The sequence below is a fragment of the Pan troglodytes genome, chromosome 14 (genome assembly GCF_028858775.2).
Source record: "Pan troglodytes isolate AG18354 chromosome 14, NHGRI_mPanTro3-v2.0_pri, whole genome shotgun sequence".
Classification (NCBI taxonomy): Eukaryota; Metazoa; Chordata; class Mammalia; order Primates; family Hominidae; genus Pan; species Pan troglodytes.
Window position 1 is genome coordinate 71,944,513 of NC_072412.2, and position 11,289 is coordinate 71,955,801.

Here is an 11,289-nt window from a genome sequence, read left to right on the forward strand (position 1 = left end):
GTGCCCTGTTGGTTTGCTGCATCCATTACCTCGTCATTTACATTAGGTATTTCTCCTAATGCTATCCGTCCTCCATCCACCCACCTCATGGCAGGCCCCGGTGTGCAATGTTCCCTGCCCTGTGTCCAAGTGTTCTCGTTGTTCAGTTCCCACCTATGAGTGAGAACATGCAGTGTTTGGTTTTCTGTCCTTGACATAGTTTGCTCAGAATGATAGTTTCCAGCTTCATCCATGTCACTAGAAAAGACATGAACCCATCCTTTTTTATTGCTGCATAGTATTCCGTGGTGTATATGTGCCACATTTTCTTAATCCAATCTATCATTGATGGGCATTTGGGTTCGTTCCAAGTCTTTGCTATTGTGAATAGTGCTGCAATAAACATACGTGTGCATGTGTCTTTATAGTAGCATGATTTATAATCCTTTGGGTATATACCCAGTAATGGGATGGCTGGGTCAAATGGTATTTCTAGTTCTAGATCCTTGAGGAATCACCAGGCTGTCTTCCACAATGGTTGAACTAGTTTGCACTCCCACCAACAGTGTAAAAGCATTCCTATTTCTCCACATCCTCTCCAGCACCTATTGTTTCCTGACTTTTTAATGATTGCCATTTTAACTGGTGTGAGATGGTATCTCATTGTGGTTTTGATTTGCATTTCTCTGATGACCAGTGATGTTGAGAATTTGTTCATGTGTCTATTGGCTGCATAAATGTCTTCTTTTGAAAACTGTCCGTTCACATCCTTTAACCACTTTTTGATGGGGTTGTTTGATTTTTTCTTGTAAATTTGTTTGAGTTCTTTGTAGATTCTGGATATTAGCCCTTTGTCAGATGAGTAGATTGCAAAAATTTTCTCCCATTCTATAGGTTGCCTGTTCACTTTGATGGTAGTATTTTTTGCTGTGCAGAAGCTCTTTAGTTTAATTAGATCCCATTTGTCTATTTTGGTTTTTGTTGCCATTGCTTTTGGTGTTTTAGTCATGAAGTCCTTGCCCATGCCTATGTCCTGAATGGTATTACCTAGGTTTTCTTCTAGAGTTTTTATGATTTTAGGTCTAATATTTAAGTCTTTTGTCCATCTTGAATTAATTTTTGTATAAGGTGTAAGGAAGGGATCCAGTTTCAGCTTTCTACATATGGCTATCCAGTTTACCCAGCACCCTTTATTAAATAGGGGATCCTTTCCCCATTTCTTGTTTTTGTCAAGTTTGTCAAAGATCAGATGGTTGTAGATGTGTAGTGTTATTTCTGAGGCCTCTGTTCTGTTCCATTGGTCTATATCTCTGTATTGGTACCAGTACCATGCTGTTTTGGTTACTGTAGCCTTGTAGTATAGTTTGAAGTCAGGTAGCGTGATGCCTCCAGCTTTGTTCTTTTGGCTTAGGAGTGATTTGGTGATGCGGGCTCTTTTTTGGTTCCATATGAACTTTAAAGTAGTTTTTTCCAATTCTGTGAAGAAGGTCATTGGTAGCTTGATGGGGATGGCATTGAATCTATAAATTACCTTGGGCAGTATGGCCATTTTCACAATATTGATTCTTCCTACCCATGAGCATGGAATGTTCTTCCATTTGTTTGTATCCTCTTTTATTTCATTGAGCAGTAGTTTGTAGTTCTCCTTGAAGAGGTCCTTCACATCCCTTGTAAGTTGGATTCCTAAGTATTTTATTCTCTTTGAAGCAATTATGAATGGGAGTAATAAGGGTAAGATATAAGGCACGATTCATCCTGAAGCAAATTAGTCTCCAGCTTTGAGCCTATAAAATTAACAAGTAATGTGCTTCCAAAATACAATACTAGGACAGGTATGTGATATATATTCTGTATTAGACCATTCTTGCATTGCTATAAAGAAATACCTGAGACTGGGCAATTTATAAAGAAAACAGGTTTAATTGGTTCATGATTCTGCAAACTATACAGGAAGCATTGCACCCACATCTTCTCAGCTTCTGGAGAGGCCTCAGGGATCTTTTACTCATGGCAGAAGGCAAAGAGGGAGCAGGTATTTTACATGACAAAGCAGGAGCAAGCAAAAGAGTGGGGGGTGAGGTGTCACAGACTTTTACATGACCAGATCTCACAAGAACACACTATCATGAAGATAGCACCAAGCCATTAGGGATCCACCAGCATAAGTGAAACACCTCAAGCACTGGGGATTACAATTCAACATGAGATTTGAGTGGGACAAATATCCAAATTATATCACATTCCTATTCCAAAAGGGAAAAATAGGCAACTGGGCAAAGGAAGTCTAAAGCCCAATAGGCAAGATTACATTAAACCCTAAGGCTGAAGAATAATCCCTTTTGCCTCCATCTCCTGCATCCTAGGCATACACAGATAGTGCTATGTTCCTAAGGCCACAGTCAGCACCAGCCCCATGGCTTTGCTGGGCTCAGTCCACCCAGCAGCTCTCACAGGTTCAAGTATCACACTTGCAGCTTTCCCAGGGTGGAGATGCAGGCTGGTGGCCTTACAGTTCTGGGGTCTTGGGGGCTACCCCACTCCCAGGTCTTCACTAGGCATTGCCCTATTGGAGACTCTCTTCAGTGGTTATGTCCCTGTGACAAGTCTCTGCCTGGGCCCTCAGGCTGTCCAGTACATCCTTTGAAATATAGGCGGAGGCTGCATGGTCCCAAAGCCCTTGAATTGTACATGTCTACAGAGTCAGCATCGTGTTGTACCAGTCAGCATCAATAAGCCTTGCCATAAAGGCTTATTCCTTGTGCCCTCCAGAGCAGTGGCCCAAGCCATAGTGGAGCCCACATTGCACTTGTGCCCACTTAAGAAACAGCTGGGTCAGCCAAGGAGCAATGTTCTGGAATCAAAGGAGCAGAATTCCAAGGTGATCCTGAGCAGCAGCCCCAGGAATGTGTCCTGGGCCTGTCCCCTGAAAAAATTCTGCCCTCCTAGATCTCTGGTCCTGTAATGGGCAGGGCAGTCTCTATAATCTCCAAAATGCCTGTGGGGTCACTCTGTTATTGACTTCATAAATAGCACTTGGTTTCCTTCTAACCCTATTAATCTCTTTAGCAAATTCTTTTGAGAAAGAATAGTAAGAACGCCTCATTAATTTCATCATTTCTTTCTTTTCTCCTTTTGTTGTACGCAACAGAAAGAAGCCAGGCAGCACCATGAATCCTTTGCTGCTTAGATGTTTCTTCTGTCAGATATCTTAGTTAATTGCTTATAAGTTCTGCCTTTTACAAAGTCTTAGGATATTCCATCATATCCTTTGCAACTCTGTAATAAGGATACTATTTACTCTAGTTTTTAATATTTTGGTCCTCAAATCCATTTGCGACTTCATCAGAATGATCTTTACCTCTTATATTTTCATGGACATTTTGATCAATACTGCTTAAGAAATTCCAGACTATTCTTTTCTTTTGAACCCGCACCAGAAGGACCCTTAATACTCTACTTATGGTAATCTGGGCTTTTTCTAGCCTGCTCCTCCAAATGCTTCCAGTTATGGCAACCTCCCCACCTCTTGGTACCAGTGTTCTGTCTTAGTCTGTTTTGTGCTTCTAAACAAAATACCTGAGACTAGGTATTAATAAAGAAAAAAATAATTATCAGAGTTCTATAGGCTGGGAAGTCCAAGTTCTGTGAGTTACATCTGGTGAGGGCCTCCTTATTCCATCATCCCATGGGAGAAGACAGAAGGGCAAGAGAGGATGAGGGCAGGGGGATAGGATAGGGGCCAAACTTATCCTTTTATCAGGAAATCACTTCCAAGATAACTAATCAATTCTTGAGATTAGTGAATTAATCAATATTGTTGCAATGAGGATCAACCTTCTAACACATGAATTTTGGGGGACACATTAAAACCATGGCAACCATATGACTCTCCTTGAGAACAATGATCCAACTTTCTAACATTCAATATCCAAGCAAACTGTTGGAGTATAACTTATTTTAAAGTGCATGAGTGCTTGTGTATATAAATTAACAGAACCTATACTATGCCTAAATCCAGTGCTTCCACTACCCAAGTTCTTTAGCTGAAGCAGTTTTTCCTCCTCTAATCCCAAAATACAAGGTTTAAGCCCCAAACCCTATTTGATTTTAGAAAATGTGTGTTTAATAAGTTTACAATTAGTACATTTTTAAGAATTCCCAGGGACCATTTCTTTAGTCCAACAAATTGATCTTGGTTTTCTCTTGCCATATCTTGTTGCAGTGTCCTTCTGAGATTCTACTTACTACCTCTTGTTTGATAACTGATTCTCCAAAATTGCTATTTCCCAGAAAGGGGAGTGGTTCTATATTAATCTCTCCAGTGTCATTAATACCAAGCTTAATATACAAGACAGCTTTTGCTAACATTTAATTATAACATCAAGAACTATAATGCAGGAAGAGAAATCTTAAAAATGGGTACCAGGTAATATAGTCTAAGAGTCAAGCAGTGTTTTTTACTCCAGAATCAATTGTTTTTCTTGAACCATTCTACCTGGGGTCAAATTCTGCCCTTATTCTTGGAGTCAAATTCCCACTGTCTCTCTTGTGGGAGTGGAGAGAAAGGAAATGAACAAACCTTATAGTAATTTCCTCATGCTCTGAGTCCTAATGACATTATAAACACTCCATACGAGTGTCTTCCTTTAGAGTTCATTACTGATTCAAGATTGCTCTGTATCTGCATGAGTTAATGTTGATCTCAGATCAACCCAACAAGAATAAAGGGGAAGAGTATTTTCCGGGCACAAATTCAATGTCCAACCTAAAATTTAAAATCTTTATAAATCCCATATTTGCCATCATGACAGCTTCAATAATTTTAAAATCCATATTCCACTTTGAGCTGTAGGAGAAATTCTTGGTAAATTTAAAATAGCAGTTTATTCCCACTGCATAAGCATTACTGCTTCTATATATTGGAGCATTAAGTAAGTGCAAATTACTTTCTCTTATGGAATATCTTTTAGTATTTCAAATAAAATGCACCTTTTAAGAATGACTGATAACTCATAATTCAGTACTTAATGCATAAAACTTTGAACAACTGTATTTGAATGTAGTTTTTTTATATTCACAGCCCAACCATTCTATCTTATAGTGCCATTTAGTAATTGCTGCATAATTCTTGAGTAGTTCATATCTGAATTTGAAAATTTGAAATGTTTTTGAATTATTTATACTATAATATAAAGTTGAAGAAGTAAAAAATCAAGAGAAAAAAGAACTTTGGGAAGAAGGGTTTTTTCAACTTCAGGTTGGAGTAAACAAGTCAAGTGTCTGCTTTCTTACCATGTTTTCAAGAAAGGCTTTTAGTTGAATGAGCACACTTACAAATAACAGAATTAACGTTGGGTCTCGATTTTCTGCTTTAGCTTCTAGATCTTTATCTTCCAACCCTACATTATCCCATATACCTCTTCATAAGTATATCCTACTTATCATGTCCTACAAAGTTGGAGAACATCAGGTTGGGAAAATGATATTTAAGGACCGTTTAATCAAACTCATATCTGATATATATATGCTTATATATATATTTAAACATTCTGATAAATAGTTGCAATGTTTATAGGAAATATAGCTTGCTACTTCTAGAAACAGAAAAGTTTTATTACATATTTCACCCTATACATTTATTGTCTGCCATTGCATAAGTCCTATATGAGATGCTTATTTCAAAGAGATAAAGAAAGAGTCAATCTCTGCCTTTATTGGGGGAAATCAGCCCTCGATGTTTCAACGTAGGTTCTTTTCTATTTCCCTAAGTGTTGGCTGGTCTGAGAAATAAAGGGAAAGAGTACAAAAAAGAGAAAATTTAAAGTTGGGTGTCCAGGGGAGGCATCACATGTCAGCACGTTCTGTGATGCCTCCCAAGCCACAAAACCAGCAAGTTTTTATTAGTGATTTTCAAAGGGGAGGGAGTGTACAAATAGGGTGTGGGTCACAGAGATCACATGCTTCACAAAGCAATAAAATATCACAAGGCAAATGGGGGGCAGAGCAAGATCACAGGACCAGGGTGAAATTAAAATTGCTAATGAAGTTTCATGTCCCATTGGGCACACATTGTCATTGATAACATCTTATCAGGAGACAGGGTTTGAGAGCAGACAACCAGTCTGACTAAAATTTACTAGGCAGGAATTTTCTTATCCTAATAGGCCTGGGAGCACTAAGGGAGACCGGGGCTTATTTCATCCCTTATCTGTAACCGCATGAGACAGACATTCCTAGAGTGGCCATTTTAGAGACCTCCCTCTAGGAATGCATTCTCTTTCTCAGGGCTGTTCCTTGCTGAGAAAAAGAATTCAGTGATATTTCTCCTATTCACTTTTGTAAGAAGAGAAATATGACTCTGTTCTATCCGGCCCCTCAGGCAGTCAGGCCTAATGGTTATCTCACTTGTTCCCTGAAAATCGCAGCCATCCTCTTCCTTTTGGATGCCCAGATTTCATATTGTTCAAACACACATGCTCTACAATTTGTGCAGATAACACAATCATCACAGGGTCCTGAGGCTACATACATCCTCAGCTTACGAAGATGATGGGATTAAGAGATTAAAGTAAAGAGAGGCATAGGAAATTATAAGAGTATTGATTGGGGAAGTGATAAATGTCCATGAAATCTTCACAATTTATGTCCAGAGATTGCAGTAAAGACAGGCATAAGAAATTATAAAAGTATTAATTTGGAGAACTAACAAATGTCCATGAAATCTTCACAATTTATGTTCTTCTGTCACAGCTTCAGCAGGTCCCTCCGTTCGGGGTCCCTGACTTCCAGCAACATACCTTCACATAGTTCCTGGTTAGTGGGGTAGCCAACAAATAAATCAGCAATTCCAACTTAATTTGATAATATTTTGAAAAGGGGTAGCCAACAAATAAATCAGCAATTCCAACTTAATTTGATAATATTTTGAAAAGACACTTAAAAAGTGCAACAGAGGGACACTTTGGCAAGGGGAAAACCACTCAATTTTTCTATAGTGCCCGTCTTCTAAAGGAGTGATCCCCTTTGTTGCTGTCTTTTTGTGTCAGCTTCAGTCTGGCAAAGATAGCAAAGTCCAAATCACCTCCTAGCAAAAAATAAAAAAGAAAAAAAAAAGGTAGGTCTATTTTTACTTCAAAAAGAAAACAAAAAATTAAAAGAAATACCAGCCCTAATGCACATAGGATATCTGAGAAAAAGAAAGCAGAACAATCTTTCTAACTTGGCTTAATAATACCTTTAATTTCTTTATAATACCTTGCAGTACCTCTATACCTGCACTCAGATTGTCTTCCAAGTACTCTTAATGGTAGCCATGTGCACTTAAAAGGACTGAAAACACTTCACTTTATATAGGACTCTACAATTTGAGTACAGTCATAAATTGATTCCACAAACATTTATTGATTCCACAAACACGTACTGGACCTCTACTATATCAAAGTCTCAAGGAACTCAATGATGAAATCACAAAGACCTAATATTTATTCTCAAGGGGTTTAGTGTCTAGTGAGTGATACTAGCAAGTAAATAGACAATTAAAATACGGTGTAAATGGTATAAGAGAAAATAGTGTCACATTACTTGGAAGCAGTCAGAAAAGCCTTTCTAGTGAAAGTCACGTTTTATGCTCTGACCTGAAGAGTGAGAAGGTGTTAGCTACTTAAAGAATGAAAAGGAAGAATGTGCCTGCAGAATGTGCCAGCAAAACATACGCAAAGGCCCAGAAGCAAAAAAAGAGAGCGCGGTGTTTTCAAGGAACTTAAGGAAATTCAATTTAGCTGGATCATCGAGTGATCCATGGTTTGAGGTAGCCTGAGAATGGCTCGACAAGTAATCAGAGGGCTGAGCATACTAGAGCCTGTAGAGCTGTTTTAAGGCACATGGAATTTTGGAGTGAGAGTAACAGAGAAGCACTGAACAGTTTTAAATCAGAGTAATAGGGTCAGATCTCATTTTAGACAAAATACACTGGCTACTGTGGAGAACAGGTTTTCAGCACTTCAAGTCAAGAAATAGATAAATATCTTTGTTAGAACTTTCTTCTCCTCCATGGTCCCTTTATCAGTTCCAATTTAGGCAATGACCAAAATTTGCTCAGCACCAATTAACTAATGGGCCCTCAGTGGCTTTAGTGGTTTAGGCAGTGGAAAGGTTTGTCACACTACTCTGTGTCCCCTGGCACAATCAGATATTTGGGCCTGCCTCTTTGAGGATTGTTCTAATACACCTCATCCTAGTAGCTACAGCAGCATCCACCACAGCTCTGGTGTTCAGGCACCACCTGACCAGACACACAAAGGCTTTGGCTACATAACCTGAAAGCATAAGATCTGACTTCTTTAGAAGCTGCAGAGAGGAGTTGAGTGGAATTCGTTTGAGGTCTTTCTGGGGTATTTCACTGGCCAATTGTTTACATGGATCTGCTGTGTAGTAGAAAAAGCTGCACTCTATTTGTAGATTTGGGACACTTATAACTGAACCATTGGCATGAATGTGGTCACCTAGGGTATGCAGAGAGAAGACAACCTTAGGGAAAGCTAGCATTCAAAACATGGAGAAAGAAAGGAGTTCTACAAAGAATATTAAGAAGGCTTGCCCTAAGGATACAGGAGAAAACCCAGCAGAGTTTTTTGATTCAAAAATAAAGCAGTAAAACACTCTAAGATGCGAAATGCTGCTAAGAGGTTGAGTGAAATAAAGTCTTAAATGTGGCCTTTATATTTAGGAATAAATTTGGTCAAGTGAATTCTGATACTATAACAGAGAAATTTTGTTGGATGGTTAGGTTTAGAGAAATGTATTGTGATGGGTTGGTGGCTTGATTCACCCATTCAAAAAGATTGTAAAGTGGATCATACAAATGATGCAATGAATGAAGTGAATGGAAGAAAGATTTTCTATTTATTTCTTTATTATTTATTGCTTGTTTTAAATTATAGAGGTTTGAGCAATCTCAAATACTTATGAAAAGGGGAAAGTAAAAAGAAAGAGATTGAATTTACAGAAAATAGAAGAGAGAATTTGCTGGTAACTAACAACCCACTTACCCTGAGCCATGATTGGCCCATAAATATATTTTGTTTGTTTGTTTTGTTTTTTGTTTTGTTATTGTTGTTTTTGAGACAGAGTCTCATTCTGTTGCCCAGACTGGAGTGCAATGTCTTGATCTAGGCTCAGTGCAACCTCTGCCTCCCGGGTTCAAGCTATTCTCTCACCTCAGCTTCCTGAGTAACTGGGATTACAGTTACTCATCATCATCCCTGGCTAATTTTTGTATTTTTGTAGAGACGGGGTTTCACCATGTTGGCCAGGCTGGTCTTTAACTCCTGACCTCAGGTGATTCACCTGCCTTATTTGTTTGTTTTAAGACCACAACATATTTTAAAGAGAGAGAGATTGTAGGAATTTAGGCATCACTTGAAAATGTGGAAGATTTGGCATCTACTGAGCCCATAATTCTGTATGAAGGAGCTATAGTAGCCAATAGTTACATATCTCTTTCAAAATGAGTAAGTACAGTTTCCTGGCTGGGTGTGGTATCTCACGCCTGTAATCCTAGCATTTTTGGAGGCGAGTGTGGGAGGATCACCTGAGCTCAGGAGTTCAAGCGCAGCCTAACAATATGGTGAAACCTTGTTTCTAACAAAAATAGAAAAAAAATTAGCTGGGCGTAGTGGTGCACACCTGTAGTCCCAGCTAGCAGGAATGAGACAGGTGAATCACTTGAGCCCAGGAAGCAGAGATTGCAGTGAGCCAAGATCGTGTCACTGAACTCCAGCCTGGGCCACAGAGCAAGTCCCTGTCTCAAGAAAAAAAAAAAAAGTTCATACAGTTTCCTGCCCAATTTATCTATTCTAAATTGGTATGTGTGTATGTGTGTTTGAATTTGTTCAGGCTGAAATATAAAATAGTGATAAAATAATTACAGAATATGCCTGAATGTGCAGAGAGATATGGATTCAGAAAATTTAAGAATTTTAACAGAAGTGAAGAAAGATAAGCCAGGGGATTCAGTTAACTTTCTACCTGTTTTTGTCAGAAGTTGAGAAACTCTATCCTAACGGTATTTCTGCTCTCTGAAGCTCGGGCAAGATCTTTTATGAGAGTAAAGGGAAGTTCATTCCTGAAAATCTTGATAACAATATGTAGGAACAGGACTAAAGAAAATGTATTTGTAAGGACCTGTATAATCATGATATTTTAATTATTTTATTTTATTTTATTATTTTAATTATTTATTTAGAAGAAGTTTAGAAAAACTGTTACTATTACTACTACTACTACTAAATGCATTCATGGAGCACTTCTGATATTCCAGACACCATTCTAAACTCTATTAATGAATCACTCTATTTAATCTTCATAATAAGCCTATGAATTGAAGATTATTATTCTCCTCATTTCACTTCTTTAAAAGATGATTGTGTCAATTATATAAAATGCCAGGTTTTACATTGAAAAATGGAAATTTCTCAATTTGATGAATTTTGGGACGATTATCTCTTTTAAATTTCTACATAAGTAGGATTTGTAAGCTAAATCTCTTTAACCTCAATCCATTATTAATTCTAATAAATATTGAAAATTTTTAAGAAACTTGACTACCACTAAATATTCCTGAAGGCATCATCTATAAACTAGCTAAGCATTTCACTTTATATCACCTAGGTTTAAATTAATTTATGAGCCACTGGAACGCATAACCAAAGTCATGTATTTTCTAATGATACTTCATCATCATTAGATAGTTTAAAAGTCACTCCATCGACACTTGGGTAGTTGTGCTGGATTATCTTCTCTGCTTAGAATTCTCAAATTGTATAAACAATACTTGATTAGTATAAAAATATTTATAAATTATTAGGAATAAATACTAAAACTAACATACGAGTAATATGAATCTATAATTTGATAATTCCCTAGGAAGATAGATAAATAGATCAATTATAAAACATACAACTGCTCCAAGCTTAACATTTTTAAACAGAATGTCTGTATATGTTTCCTTTCTCAAGAAGTTTAGTATTAGCTGTTTTTCTCACACTGATTTCCATGTGCACATAAGGAAGCAGATGTTTTCTATGTGCCCAATGTGCAATATTATCAGCAATAATGTCATTAAAAATAATTAAAGAACCAAATACCATAGAGAAATAAGAAGTTACCCTTTGCATGTGGCTTAAAGGAGCAGTGGCTTATTGAATGATATTATTAAACTACTATTAACTGAATATTTATATTTAATACCTTATGTTATTTTTCTTTATCACCTGTGTTATAAAAGAGTGCACTGTAAAACCGTGAACTACA